The sequence below is a fragment of the Tympanuchus pallidicinctus genome, unplaced genomic scaffold, assembly GCF_026119805.1.
Source record: "Tympanuchus pallidicinctus isolate F22 unplaced genomic scaffold, pur_lepc_1.0 scaffold15, whole genome shotgun sequence".
NCBI classification, from domain to species: Eukaryota; Metazoa; Chordata; class Aves; order Galliformes; family Phasianidae; genus Tympanuchus; species Tympanuchus pallidicinctus.
This window is the reverse complement of record NW_026294669.1, coordinates 30,994,759-31,007,477: the sequence shown is the minus strand read 5'-3', so window position 1 is coordinate 31,007,477 and position 12,719 is coordinate 30,994,759.

Genomic DNA, 12,719 nt, shown 5'->3' with positions numbered 1-12,719 from the left:
CACTTACATAACAGACAAGCTTTGAAACTTGGCAGAATAAAGTGTGAAGGCCTACACTTTTAACATAACTGAGCCGATGTGAGTGGCTGCAGTAAGAAGACAATGGCTGTCCTTTTACATCAGGATACACAAAAACTGAAGCCTAGAAGTTTTCTGCACTTTGACGCTAGGTCAAAAATTGAGCTCGGTTGTTGAATAGGAAAAAAGGCCTGAACATTCACTGATGGAGATAAGAAGTGACACGTTCTTGAAGAGCAGTGCTGCAGAACAACAAACTGCTCTGAACTCGGAGGTGGGCCTGTGCAAACTTCTCCTCTTTTGGTGGCTGCCTTTTATGTCTCCCCAAAACGATTAAAAGGATTTTAAGCTAGAAAGTGTCGTGTTGGAATATAGGCCAACATATTCAATGCTAGAGAAGCAACTGGGCAAGTAAAAGTAGAAATAAGGATTCATAAGCAACTCTGCCTTCTGCAATCTTCATTTCCAGTGAAATTCTGGGTTGAAGCAAATTCTGCCCTGTCCTTTCCAGCCCCCAGGAGCCTCATTTATTTAATCCCCTCTGATTCTGCTCCTTGCTGTAGAATCCAAACTGCTACTGTGAATCGCTTGTGTCCTCCAAGATGGTCTTTCCCTGACTGTGCTCAATGGATCCCAGGGGAATTAAAAATGTCCTCCTACTGTTTTTTCCCATGGGGTTCCTCTGTCCTGGCCACTACTTTGAAGAACCTCAAGTGTAATGGGAGCACACAAGTAAAATCATCCCTCAGAGTTAACGTTAGCTGCAAATACTAAAAGCAATACAATAACACCATCAGTCATAGAGACATGAACCTAAAATAGATGTTTGTATGTCCAGCTAGAATAGGATAAACTGAATACCTATGTGGGAGAGATTTGGAGCCTGCAGGCACACCCTCTAGAGCATTACGTTAAAACAGATGAAATTAAGTCCAGAGCTGCATCTTGTCAGTGCTGCACCATGTGTGTGCCCATCTGATTCAAAGACAACAGAGCTGCCCAATTTCACTTGAAATGTACATGTTAAGACAACGATTTTCAGAAATACTTCCAAGGAAGTCAGCTATAGCTAACAAAGCAGGGTACTCGGCATGGCACATTTCCAACCTGTCTCAACAATTTGAAATGAAACTGATAAGGCTCACTGCATAAGCCAAAAATGCAAGGGCTGCCTCCTATTTTATTCTGTTGGCCCATGTCAGAGGCAAATGTTGGTATAATGGTATACCTCAGTAGATGCTGAACCTTCCCACCATATTCTGCTATGTTTTGTTGCAGTGTGACAGATGGCAGCAGAGAGGCAGACTAACATAGAAGTGCACAGAAAGCAAAGGTGTGGAACTGAATTCCTCCATGTGGAAAAAATGGCACCCAGTATACTTGCTGAATGCTTACGGAGACCAAACAGTGGGTGTGAGCACAGTGAGGCAGTGGGTGTGTGTTTCAGTAGTACTAACAGTGATGTGAAAGACAAGCTGCAATCTGCATGGCCGTGCACAGCTGTTGCATCACAAAATGAAGTGTCTTGATCAGCTCATTCATGCAAATCAGCTAGTGATGGTAAAGATGCTGAAAAATTGTGTTTTGCAGCCAAGAATTTGCTCGATCAAACACTTTTATTGTGCTCTTGGTATGTGTTGTAGTTTCCATGGAAATAAATAGAAAGCATTACTTTCAGAGCAACCTACATACAGACTAAATGGAAAAGCTAACTGCGCCACAAGAAAAATTAACCCCCAAAGCAAAGATTTGTTTCTGTAGTCTTGGAAACAAGCAAGCAAACAAGCCCTAGCTCTGGAAATCTTAATTCTCTCACGCTTTTCTGAGATCCTTTTCTAGAGCATACATGGCTAAACAAGGAATTATATACATTTGTTTTCACTAAGCATATGGTATCCGAAATGAACATCTCTGGCAACAGACTGCAATTTAATGGGAACGGATTTAAGGAACGTTTCATGTCATGTGAGTAACATCATTTTAAGCTCTTCTTATCCTCAGCTCCTAAATGACAGCGATGTGCAAATTAATATAGCACTTAAACTGCAGAATTATAAAATAATCTTTTTTTTTTTTTTTTTCACCAGAAAATTAGAAAAAAAAATACCTGGGTTAAAAGAAACGGATGTCATCGGAGTTGGTTACTTGCACGTAGATAAAGAGATAGCAAAACAAACATAATTGTGCTTCTTAAAAATGATGCTGTGCATAACTTTGAGGGGAAAGAGCTGCTTTAAGTAGCTGTGTGTTACCCAAAGCCTTGCAATGTTTTGGAGTCAGAAGCCACAACTATCGAGTACGTCAGAGAAACACGTGAAGTTATCTCCTGATCATTTGACTTGTTGGATGCCCTGACACGGGACACAGATTCAAGCACGTTCATCTGAGTCCAAATGCCTTCTACAAAAGCCTTGGAGGACTATGAAGACAGAGAGAAAGGATTCTTTATACAGTCTCATCAAAGATGTCAATTTCTAGTGTGCATACTCAAATTAACTCAAAAACTTAGCTGAAAGCAATTCGACATTAGGCTTTTTGTTTGTTTAATTTCAAACAAGCATATTCTGGCACAAAACCAGTTTCTAATCAAGGAATTGAATAATTCAATAATCGCTAGCATTTTCTGCCAAAAAAACTTCACAAAGTCTCATCAAAAGGACTGCATCCTTCTAGGGCTAAGCAGAAGGATGAGAGACAACTGCATTTCAGTACATCACTGACAGAACTCAGCAGGAATCACTACAAGAGAAGTTACAAAGCATATTTCATTTGAGGCAAAGTACTACAGTAGGAATGTCATTTTGCACATGAATGTTTCCTGTGTGATATTCTCCAGTCTGTTTAGTTATCCGTTGGAACTTATGACTCAAACATGAAGGTGACAGGAGCAGTGAATTTTGTATTTTCAAAGTGTAAGATGGGGTATTAACCTTTTAATGGCTCTTCATTCAAACCCAGCATTCAAAGTAAAAAGTAAAATAATCTATTTTATTGTCTCTGTAACATTACGCAAGAGAGTAAATCCACGTTCACATTGTGGAGAAACATTGCATACAAAGGATATGATGCTGCCTGAATGTGTTTGGGAAGAGTCATATAGTGACCCACAACCAGCAGGCTCAACAGTGGAGCAAAATAAAACCATACATATTTGAAAATTTGGCTCGAAGGCTTTCTATTGGTTCTTCAAAAACATCTTCCAAAAGCTATTTTTTTTTTTTTTTTTTACTGATTCCAAACGTCAGTAAATGCATAGAGAACTTCTTTTACTAAGGGGTCTAACAGGCTCAGAGAACTGATAACAGATGTTACGGAGAAAAGTTCTGAAGACTGCTTAGAAATCACAGACAAGAACAAGACAAGGAATACTTTCAGATGATTTCAATTGTCTGGGATGTGGACCACAGGCAGTTTAAAAACATAAACCTCTTACGTATGACTACCATCAGGTATTTTTTCTTTTTTGAGTACTCTCCTTTTAAGGCAAGAATCTAGATATGAAATAGATAAATGCTATGTGAAAATAATTCCTAGGAGCTGCAAAATGCTCAATCACTAATTTTCCACAACCCAGAAAATAAACTAGCAGGCATTGCAAGCAATTTTTTTTCCTGTGCTCTATGGGGTTTTATCAGGAAGAACATACCTTTTCCTATGCCCAGTTTATCTAGAGGAGGAATTAGAAGCATTACCCAGCCGGCCTTTTCCTACATTGGGTTACTGCTGCATGGCATTCTAGACAGGCAGTTTTCTTCTATTTAATTATGCCTACCACCTACATGTGTGAAGTCAACCTCACATACTCGACTTTCTGTTAGGAGCAGTGTATACTTTCCTGGAATATTCTGTCAGCCTGTAACATATCATGAGTTAGCAGCTTTCTTGTCACTATCAGCTCAATCTCAGACAGTAAGAATGTGGAAGATCCTCATTCACTACCAACTTCACGCCAGGAATCAGAGCCAAGTGAACTCTGGAGAGATAATCCATGGCATCAGTATCCAAAATAAGGAAGTATTATTTTTCTCACGCAGATACTAGCACTGTTAAATAAATTAAGACCCATGCCTTTGGTTCCTGAGTCGTTCCAGACTTTAGATCGTTAAACTGAGTGTCTTGTTTATGGCCACGCACTTAATGTGCACCATTTACTGAGATGCTATAAGTGCTTTTTAACATTAGAAGTGATCGTTTATTGCAACCAACTTGACTTCACTCTACTTCAGACAAAATTTCAACGAGGCAGGTCATAGATTTTCTCACTGGCCTCTAAAGAGAACCAAAACCATTTCCTCCTTCTGCCCAATTTCATTAAGGAAAAAACGGGGCCTTCACACAGCCCTCATCCAAGATCTACAAAGGAAAGCTGAGTATCACTGCAGTTTCCTTCCAGTGCAGAAGTACCTTGTCTCTTTAATTCTTTTAGATGTTAATTAAGACATTTTTTTCTCTCAAGAAGTGCTCTGTAGATGCAGACTAGCAAAGGATATGTCATGCCACGTTTTAGTTGCTATGGTAACTAATTCTTTCTGAAAGAGAGAAACAAAACAAATTTGTACATGCCCATTTTTCACTATGAACAAAGAAGGCCACTAAATAGTCTTTATTTTGCAGCCCATTGCCTTCCTTTGTTTCATTCTTATTTATAAATGTTTACAACTGATTTAGTACAGAAAATAAGTTTTTTTTCTTTCCAACTGAGCATTCTGAATTTCCCATTTTCATGGAATATCAGAGAAGCAACTCAAACTCAGAAATAAAAGGAATTTGTGAAAGAGGGTTGATTCAGATCCAGTTTTGTGAATGACTTTTTCATTTTTGTGAAGGTGTAAGATGAATGAAGAGTCATTAGAGGACATAGTTTGGGTTAGAAATGGTTACATTTTCTAGGAAAAGAATATCTGGTGCAGAATTAGGGCAAATCTTACCATATTGCTCTACTTCTATCTGGAAGCAGAAGAACTTCAGGTCTGGAAAGGTTCTTCAGGTATTAACAGCCTCTATCCTTGCAGTGGAATGCAGATTTGGTTTATATTGCCCTTTTACTCACTCTGAGATATCCCATGCCTTAGGTATTGTTTACTGCTGACAGAGAAATTCTGAGCTGTGCTTGCCGTGTCTGACAGTGGCCCAGAATAACTCTTCAAAGAGAACTACTGCTATCAATTGGATAAAAGAGCAATGTCCTCCTGAAACCTCTGCATCAGTAGCCTTCAGAAGCTCTCTCAGTTTGGTCAGCTTCTCCACAGACCCTCAAACAAAACAGCCACTGCAAGCAGCAGCCCTTTGCCCCATCACAGCAGTGCATCTGCTGCAATGACAACACAAAAACACCGCAACAAAAGAGAGAAGTGGCCAAAGCTAGAATAAGAAAAAAAAGGTGATGGTGGTTGGTAAGAATGAAAAGAAAGTTTTGGTTTTAAAATAGAAAACAACCTCCCTAAATCACATGGAAAGAGGCATAATTTGTATTGCTTGTGCCCTTCTTTTCCTCTCTCCTCATTGCAAACAAATGAGCAATTACATTAATTGGCTTTGTTATCAATGTGCTTGCAAAGGAAATCCATGCTTCACCGCACAGAAAACTGCAGAAAAAAAGCTTTTCCTCAAACATCACTTAGAAATTACAATCATTCAATAAATGGCTCCACTTGAAAAAACTCCAAGCATCAAATTATATTTGTTCACCTGCCTACAACAACTACAACAAAGTCATCTACATAAGATAAATGGAGCTCAGCTGCAACAATGCTCCCCTTCAAGTGGCAGCACATCAGAACTGGTATTCTGTAAAGGAGAAGAAAATCCTTAATCGCTGTCTTCCCTTGCCAGGAAACAAGCACAAGAAACATCTGCATGGTGCATCACTATTTTCTGTATTTAGAAGAAAGAACAGGGGGAAAAAACAGAAAGAAAAAAAAAAAAAAGATTGTTTATTGCAGAAAAGAGTTCAATGATCATGACTGATTTTCCAGTATCCATATCAAGAGCTGGATGGAGTTGTTTGCACCCTCAGATAAAATCCTGCATATCCTAAGAGACACTACCACAGAGATGGGAGTTACCTAGTGAAGCTTTAATTCTGCCCTCTTGAAGAGAAAACACTATTACATGGAATATTTTGTTTTAATGGTATCAGCAAAGCAACTGAAGGAAAGAAAGGAAACCAGGTAGAAACTAACCTGGAAGTATGACTAGGAAATAACCTAAAGGATGGAGATCTCTGAAAATAAAGTGGCATACCCACACCTCAGGGAAAAGGAAGAGCTGCAAAGGCTTCTGGAAATGTTTAGGGCAATTTGAGACTAGCTAATTACACAGTTGAGGGAGCTGAGCTCAGACAGCTCTGGTGATGGCAATAGAGCTGCTTGATCTAGGTCACAGAATTGCTAAGGCTCAGGTTTTTCTGTCTGAAGGACTTTTATAGCTCCCATCTGCACAGTATCTGAGAGTCTTACACACTTTCAATGTGTTTATTCTCAAAACATCCCTGTGAGGCTGGGAAGCATCAATATCACCATTTTATTTATAGGAACCTAAAATTCAAAGGCCAGCAGGAAGGTCAGTGAGTTGTCATCATGCTCCCCACTCCATCCCCAGATCTGGGATCCCACTGACCCTGTCCTCAAGGGATGCACCAGATGAATGTGACCCATGGCTCTGTCCTTTGCCAGGGCCCAGCTGCCAGCAGAAAGCAGTTGCAAGCTGAATGTATTATATCTTTCAAAGCCATTATCTTAGCATCCAAACACTCAGTGTAGTTTGGCCAAATATCAGCAAAAATCCATGAGGAGAGCAAAAAAACAAACCACCAGTGCCTGGGGCTGGTAAACAGGAAGACTGTTACTCTGCTAGCAGCAGAAAGCTCTGGAACACCACAGAAGATGCTCGTTCTAATGGAAATGAGGCTGGCAGACTAGTATGCAGAACTGACACGTTTTTCCAGAATTAACAGTCAGTTCTTACAAAAGTATTTTCACTGAATTTAAAACGCTTAAATTTCATATTTTTGATACACAAAAATATTTTATACATTTTTTATACATTAGCAGCAACGAAATTCAACTAGAGAATCCTCTTCCTGCAAGTCGCTGTGCATATCAACTGCTGTTCTAAGATTCATTTTATCTTTTTAAACTGCATCTGTCAGCCTTGAACAGCTGTCAGTACATCTGAAGTATTCAACTAGAAAACCTGCCAAGCCTCAGCACAGTGAACAGGGATGACAGATGTCAATCATTTCTTCTGACAGGTCAGATGCTAATTTTTGCTTCAACAGCTTAAGTTTTGCAGCATTTGAAGCAAACTAGTAATTTCCACTGGAGTATAAAATGAATTAAGCTGCATAAACTAAGCGCCAATGAAAGACACACGCACCAATAGTCTACAATTACTAGCATGTGAACAAAGTATCAACCAGGTACAATAGGGGCAGCAAAGGCAGAGTACTGCTATCTATCAAGCCAGAAACAGATTTGCACTACGCTGGAAATACTCTTACAGAAGTTAAAAGGGAAGCCTCAAACCCGACGAGGAAGGTTTACTCTTTATTTGCTCTATTTGATTCAATTACACAAGTCCAGTAGGTCCTAATTTGAAAAAGTGACATCTCAGCTTTTCCCTCCTGGACAAATACCAGGCTTTTTTCCTTCTACCATTCTGAAGAATGCTCTAGCAATGTAAGAAATGATCTTTGGAATGTAACTGATACTTTAAGGGTTACTGACCGTTGCCTCCACAGAAAAATGTCAGGGTGACAAACGTGTTTAAAGACCACCATTTTTAATGTTGGATTTAATGTCAGGTAACTGATTAAATACGCACTTTATGTTTTATTTGTGCAATGATCAGCAGCATACTAATACAATACAACAGGCCAGAGAAGCTCTGCTATCTAAACATCTATTCTGCACAGAACCTACAGCAAGTCCACTTTACTACAAGAGAAATGAACACTGCAGTAGGAGAAAGTCAAAGTTATGATGTCAGATGCTGAGCTGTCTCAGTGTCCACAAGTTTAGTTTTCTGGCAGACAGCTTTAAGTATACTCCTCCATCTCAAGCACATTCAATCCAAGATTGATAAAGTTGGAAACAGATGGGAGACAAAATTACAGATGAATAAACAAGTGCAACTAGGAGGAGAAAAAAAAGATTAAAAAAAAATTAACAGATTTGTCCTTACTATTAATTCTATCTGTTCTCCATCAGTATCTGCATGTGATAATTTATTAAGTGCCAGACTCCACACTTCAGACATAAATAGTACAAGGGAAAATCTATAGACAGATTTGGAATGTACTCATAATGTACTTCCTAGTTCTCGATAAGTAAAACCCAGGAACCTACTTGCTTAGTCTTAAAAATGACAGCTTAAGCAATACGTAGCTCCTCTTGTATTCAATGGATTTGATTCTGTTATCATCCAATAATCACACACTAGCACATCTCAAGCATGTACAACAGTACATACATACAAATCGTTGCAGTTTTCAAGAGTCTGTCTCAGCACCTAGCAAGTATTTTGACAAACCCGACTGCAAAGTCTGTGCACAAGGCCCACAGTCTGAACAGCCAGAAACTACAGCAGACCACACGCTGCCACACTCACAAAGCAATGCAAGCTCTTTTTAGCAGGAGTTACTAGCTTAGCACAAAGCTCACATACAGACTGACAGGTACAGTTATAAAGGCAGCACTTACAGAAGGCTTGGGATAGGGAGGAATGAGCTCTCACCATTCAGAAACAAACAAACAAAAATCAACAAGCACAAGGATAACAAAACTATGTACATACATCTCATTCTTGATGACAGAAAATGAAAACAACCCACAAATCAAAACATCGGAATCTGGTCAGAAGACCAAAAGTAGGAATCCATACTGAGGCCAGTTCAGAAGCCTCCTATCCAAAAAGCAATGAGATGGATTTATGACAATGTAATGCTGTTATTTTACTATAATAATAATAAAATATTACATTTTAAGAAGAGCAAGTCACTGGAGTGGACAAAAAGATGACAACTTTTCTGTCACATAAAACCTTCAGGAGCCTTCAGCTATTTAATCTGAACAGATTTTCTTTTGTTTACGTTAAGCACCGTCGTTACAACCACATTAACACAACATTTCTGTCCTGTATATCACAATCTCTATCCAAAACCAGTAATACTGCATCCTATGAATGGCACAAATCCTTTGAACTTTGATGCTCACTCACTAGTGTTAAACATCTCATCCCCACCATCAGAGAGCTTTTCACATTTTATTCATGAACAGCAGAAGAGATGCTAATAAGTTTTAACTCAAGGGTGCTATGTAACATAACTAAGCCCATATGGTTTAGCTCATGCAGCCAGCTTTCCAAGATTATTTTAATATGCATACTCTGGTCCTTGCAGTCAGACTGGACAAGCTGGGATTTTACTTGTTATCTTTTTTTTGTTGTTTTGTCTTCACCATCTGTTTCAGGAATCCTTGAATTTATAACATAAAGGTCATTTTTTCAGCATACAGGGAATTGAGTTTTATTAATAAGGAAGAAGTTGGCAAGAATTAAAAGAATATTTACATTTTAATTAATGTATAGTGTTTTGGACCCTGTAACTTTGAAGTATTTGACAAACTTGCTTGAGTGATTCCTAGGGGGAAATCTGGAAAGAATGGGCCCAAGAACGAGTTTTCAGTCAGATCATCTGGAATCTGGTTTAGATTCATCATATTAAAGACACATTCTCATTTTTTGGGTGTGTGTATAAGCAGGAAACTGTAACAGCACCGTAACAAAGTGCAGCAATGTGGCGAAAGGAAGGAACTTATCTAAAAGTAAAAGCTCAAATGAGAAACGTTTCACTCAGACTCTCAGATTCTCACTTGCCAGAACATGAATGTTTGGTTTCCTGTGCTTCTTGCCCAAGATTTGTTGTGATGACAGGAATGACAACAGATGGCAGCTGTCAAGTTTTTGTCACATCTAAGCGGTTCTTTGTAGAGTGCTGACAGTGTTCAAGTTATGGATGGATGTTTTTGAGACCTTCCAGAGCTTGCAGAGCAGCTCTCCATCCTGATCTATCTCTGTGGGACATCAGAAGCCATCACTGTCCTGTGTCTCCAAAACTGGGTGCCTCATGAAACCATACCCAGGTACACTGATTTCTGGGTGGCCTTCCAACTCTGGTAGAATAAAGTAAGCCATTCAGAAAGCCTCCTTCCTTTGGTGCTTCTATTCTCTGATATTCCCACTGATTCTTCCCTGGCCTATTACAGTTCTCGACATCTTTCTGCATGCATGTTTGTATGCATACTGCTTTTGTAGGGAATCATCTGACGCTCAGAGTCAAGCACTGCTTTAGGGAATACTTTGAAAGATATGAATGATTGTTCAAACATATCTTTAGGATGTAAAAATACTGGACAAGAGAACCCTACGCTCCTCATAGAGTATAATGCAGCAGATCTGCACAGCTACATGGAAATACACTTCTCCTCTATGACCACGGGAAGGATCTCATAAAATAGCACTTCTAGAGATAGTGAAACAGTGGCTACTATCATGCAGTTTCCCACTGCTTCACTCATATGGAATGTCAACAGCATCACTGCTCTTTCTGGGAAGAAGGACAAGAGGTGAAGGTACTGATATTCAAAGGACGCAGAATATGTGGAGCCTCCACCTGAAAATTCAGGGAGAAGACTCAACAGTTAACGTTGTTATTAAACCAGTTTCTAAAATAATGCAGGAGGAACAATGCAATGAGAATTTAGGACTGTCATACCACAGATATGTGTATACTGTATGTGTATACTCACAAGGCTGTTGGTTGGTTCACAGCTGGATGAGTTCCCTGATATCAAAATGGCAAGAGAGACACAGACATCTTGATAATACTTTTGCATTTCTTGGGATAGGACAGCATTTTCCTTTGCCCATCTGAAAAACAATCATAGAGCAAGTGAATATTAGTTACATGGTACATCACCTTTAGTAATGACTTTCATAATAGATTTCTGAGATGTGATTTTTATTCTAGGATTGAAAGAGCAAATTTCTTGCTATTATATTATTGACAATTCTGGGAATAGTTTGTTGTTTCTTAAACTACGTAACTGAAAAGTTTTATTTTGAACTGTATTGTGTTGAGGAATTCAAAGCTCTGTGTAGTTTTTTCAGTGAGTATTTGTGTGTTTTTGTTTCTGCAGCTTCACAGAATGCCTACACCATGCTACATAAAAATAAGGTCACATTTTATGATAGTCTTTGACACTTGAAAACAGTTAAGAATCATCTGGAAGCTCAAAAGTTTCTTGTTGATTTCCCTGCTGTATACAAAATGCCAGGCTGAATTCTAGAAAACCTTCAATTCTATAACAAATAATACATTCCACCTAAATTAAATGCACATAATTTACAGGAGAAAGAAATAATGGTCAAAATCCCAAAGACCTCACTTAGTAACACAACAGTATCCAAGCTTAGTGAGTATTCAAATGATAGCAACAAAGCACAGCAGGCTTTACACCTTATTTCAGCTCCCACTTCCCTCCATACACCCATCCTGTATTTGCAGGTCAGACAAATTTAATGCATGAGCACATAAGCTTTTCTCAGCTCCCTCTGAGGGGAGGTCCCTCCACAGCATCATGGCTGTCCATCACACTGAAGTGATGGGACAGAGCTTTGCTTCCCCTGGCAGGGATGGGTTAGTGGTGAGCCTTTACCAGCCCCAGCTCACTCTTCACTGACTCTTGCAGCCCAAGACAAAAGCCTACAATGTCTTGTCATCCTCAGCAGCATCCGTCGGAGGCTGCCTGTCAGCTCAAGCACTCTGCTGGTGTCTCCAGCTTACCATGCCTCAACATATTGGCACTACAGAGTAACAGGGATAAAAGGTTTGCCTCTCCAAATCTGAATTTTTATCTGCTTTTGGTTTTGTCCTGCAATCGCTCTAAAATGCACAAATGCTTATCTGTTTGAATGGAATAAAGTATTAAGTCCCTACTTGTCATCATAGCTGATGTTGGGTGCAGAATCCTCCAGACAGCAACCTCAACCCCAGTGGTCTCTGTGAAAGGCGATGAACTGTGACCAGACAGTGGTAAATGGTCAGCCACACGTTCACACGTATAAATGATGCTTAGTGTTGTTACTGTGTTACTGTTGTAACACAGCAGTGTTGTAACTATTGTTACTGTTACCGTGGAGGATACTGTGGACAAGGAGCAACATTTACCCACCTCGGTAACTCTTCACAACTGAAGCATTTAATTCAGCAAGCTGCAGAAACACAAGCATTAGGTGCAGTGCTTCTACAGGAATGCTCAAACCATTATAAAATTGCTTCCGGTTAGATAACGTTTATATAAATAATTGAAGGTTACAACCCCAGTCAAGCTACTTTTTCTTTGGACTTACACATCAACAGCCCACAAAGTTCTAAAAGTTTTAAGCATCTCTAAAAATCAAATTCTCACATTGCACTTCATTGTATGTTTCTTTCCAATTGTCAAAAGTAAAGCAGCCTTTGAATGGAAACCGAACTTCTGAGTGCAGCCACTCATGTGAACACAACCTGAAAATGAGTACTGTTAGAATCTGTACCATGCCTCTAAGAGGATGGGAAGTAACTGGAGTAGAGTCCTTCAGAGATACTGCAGATGTAGAACAACAAACAGCAACACAACGCCGTGCCATCTCTGAGACTC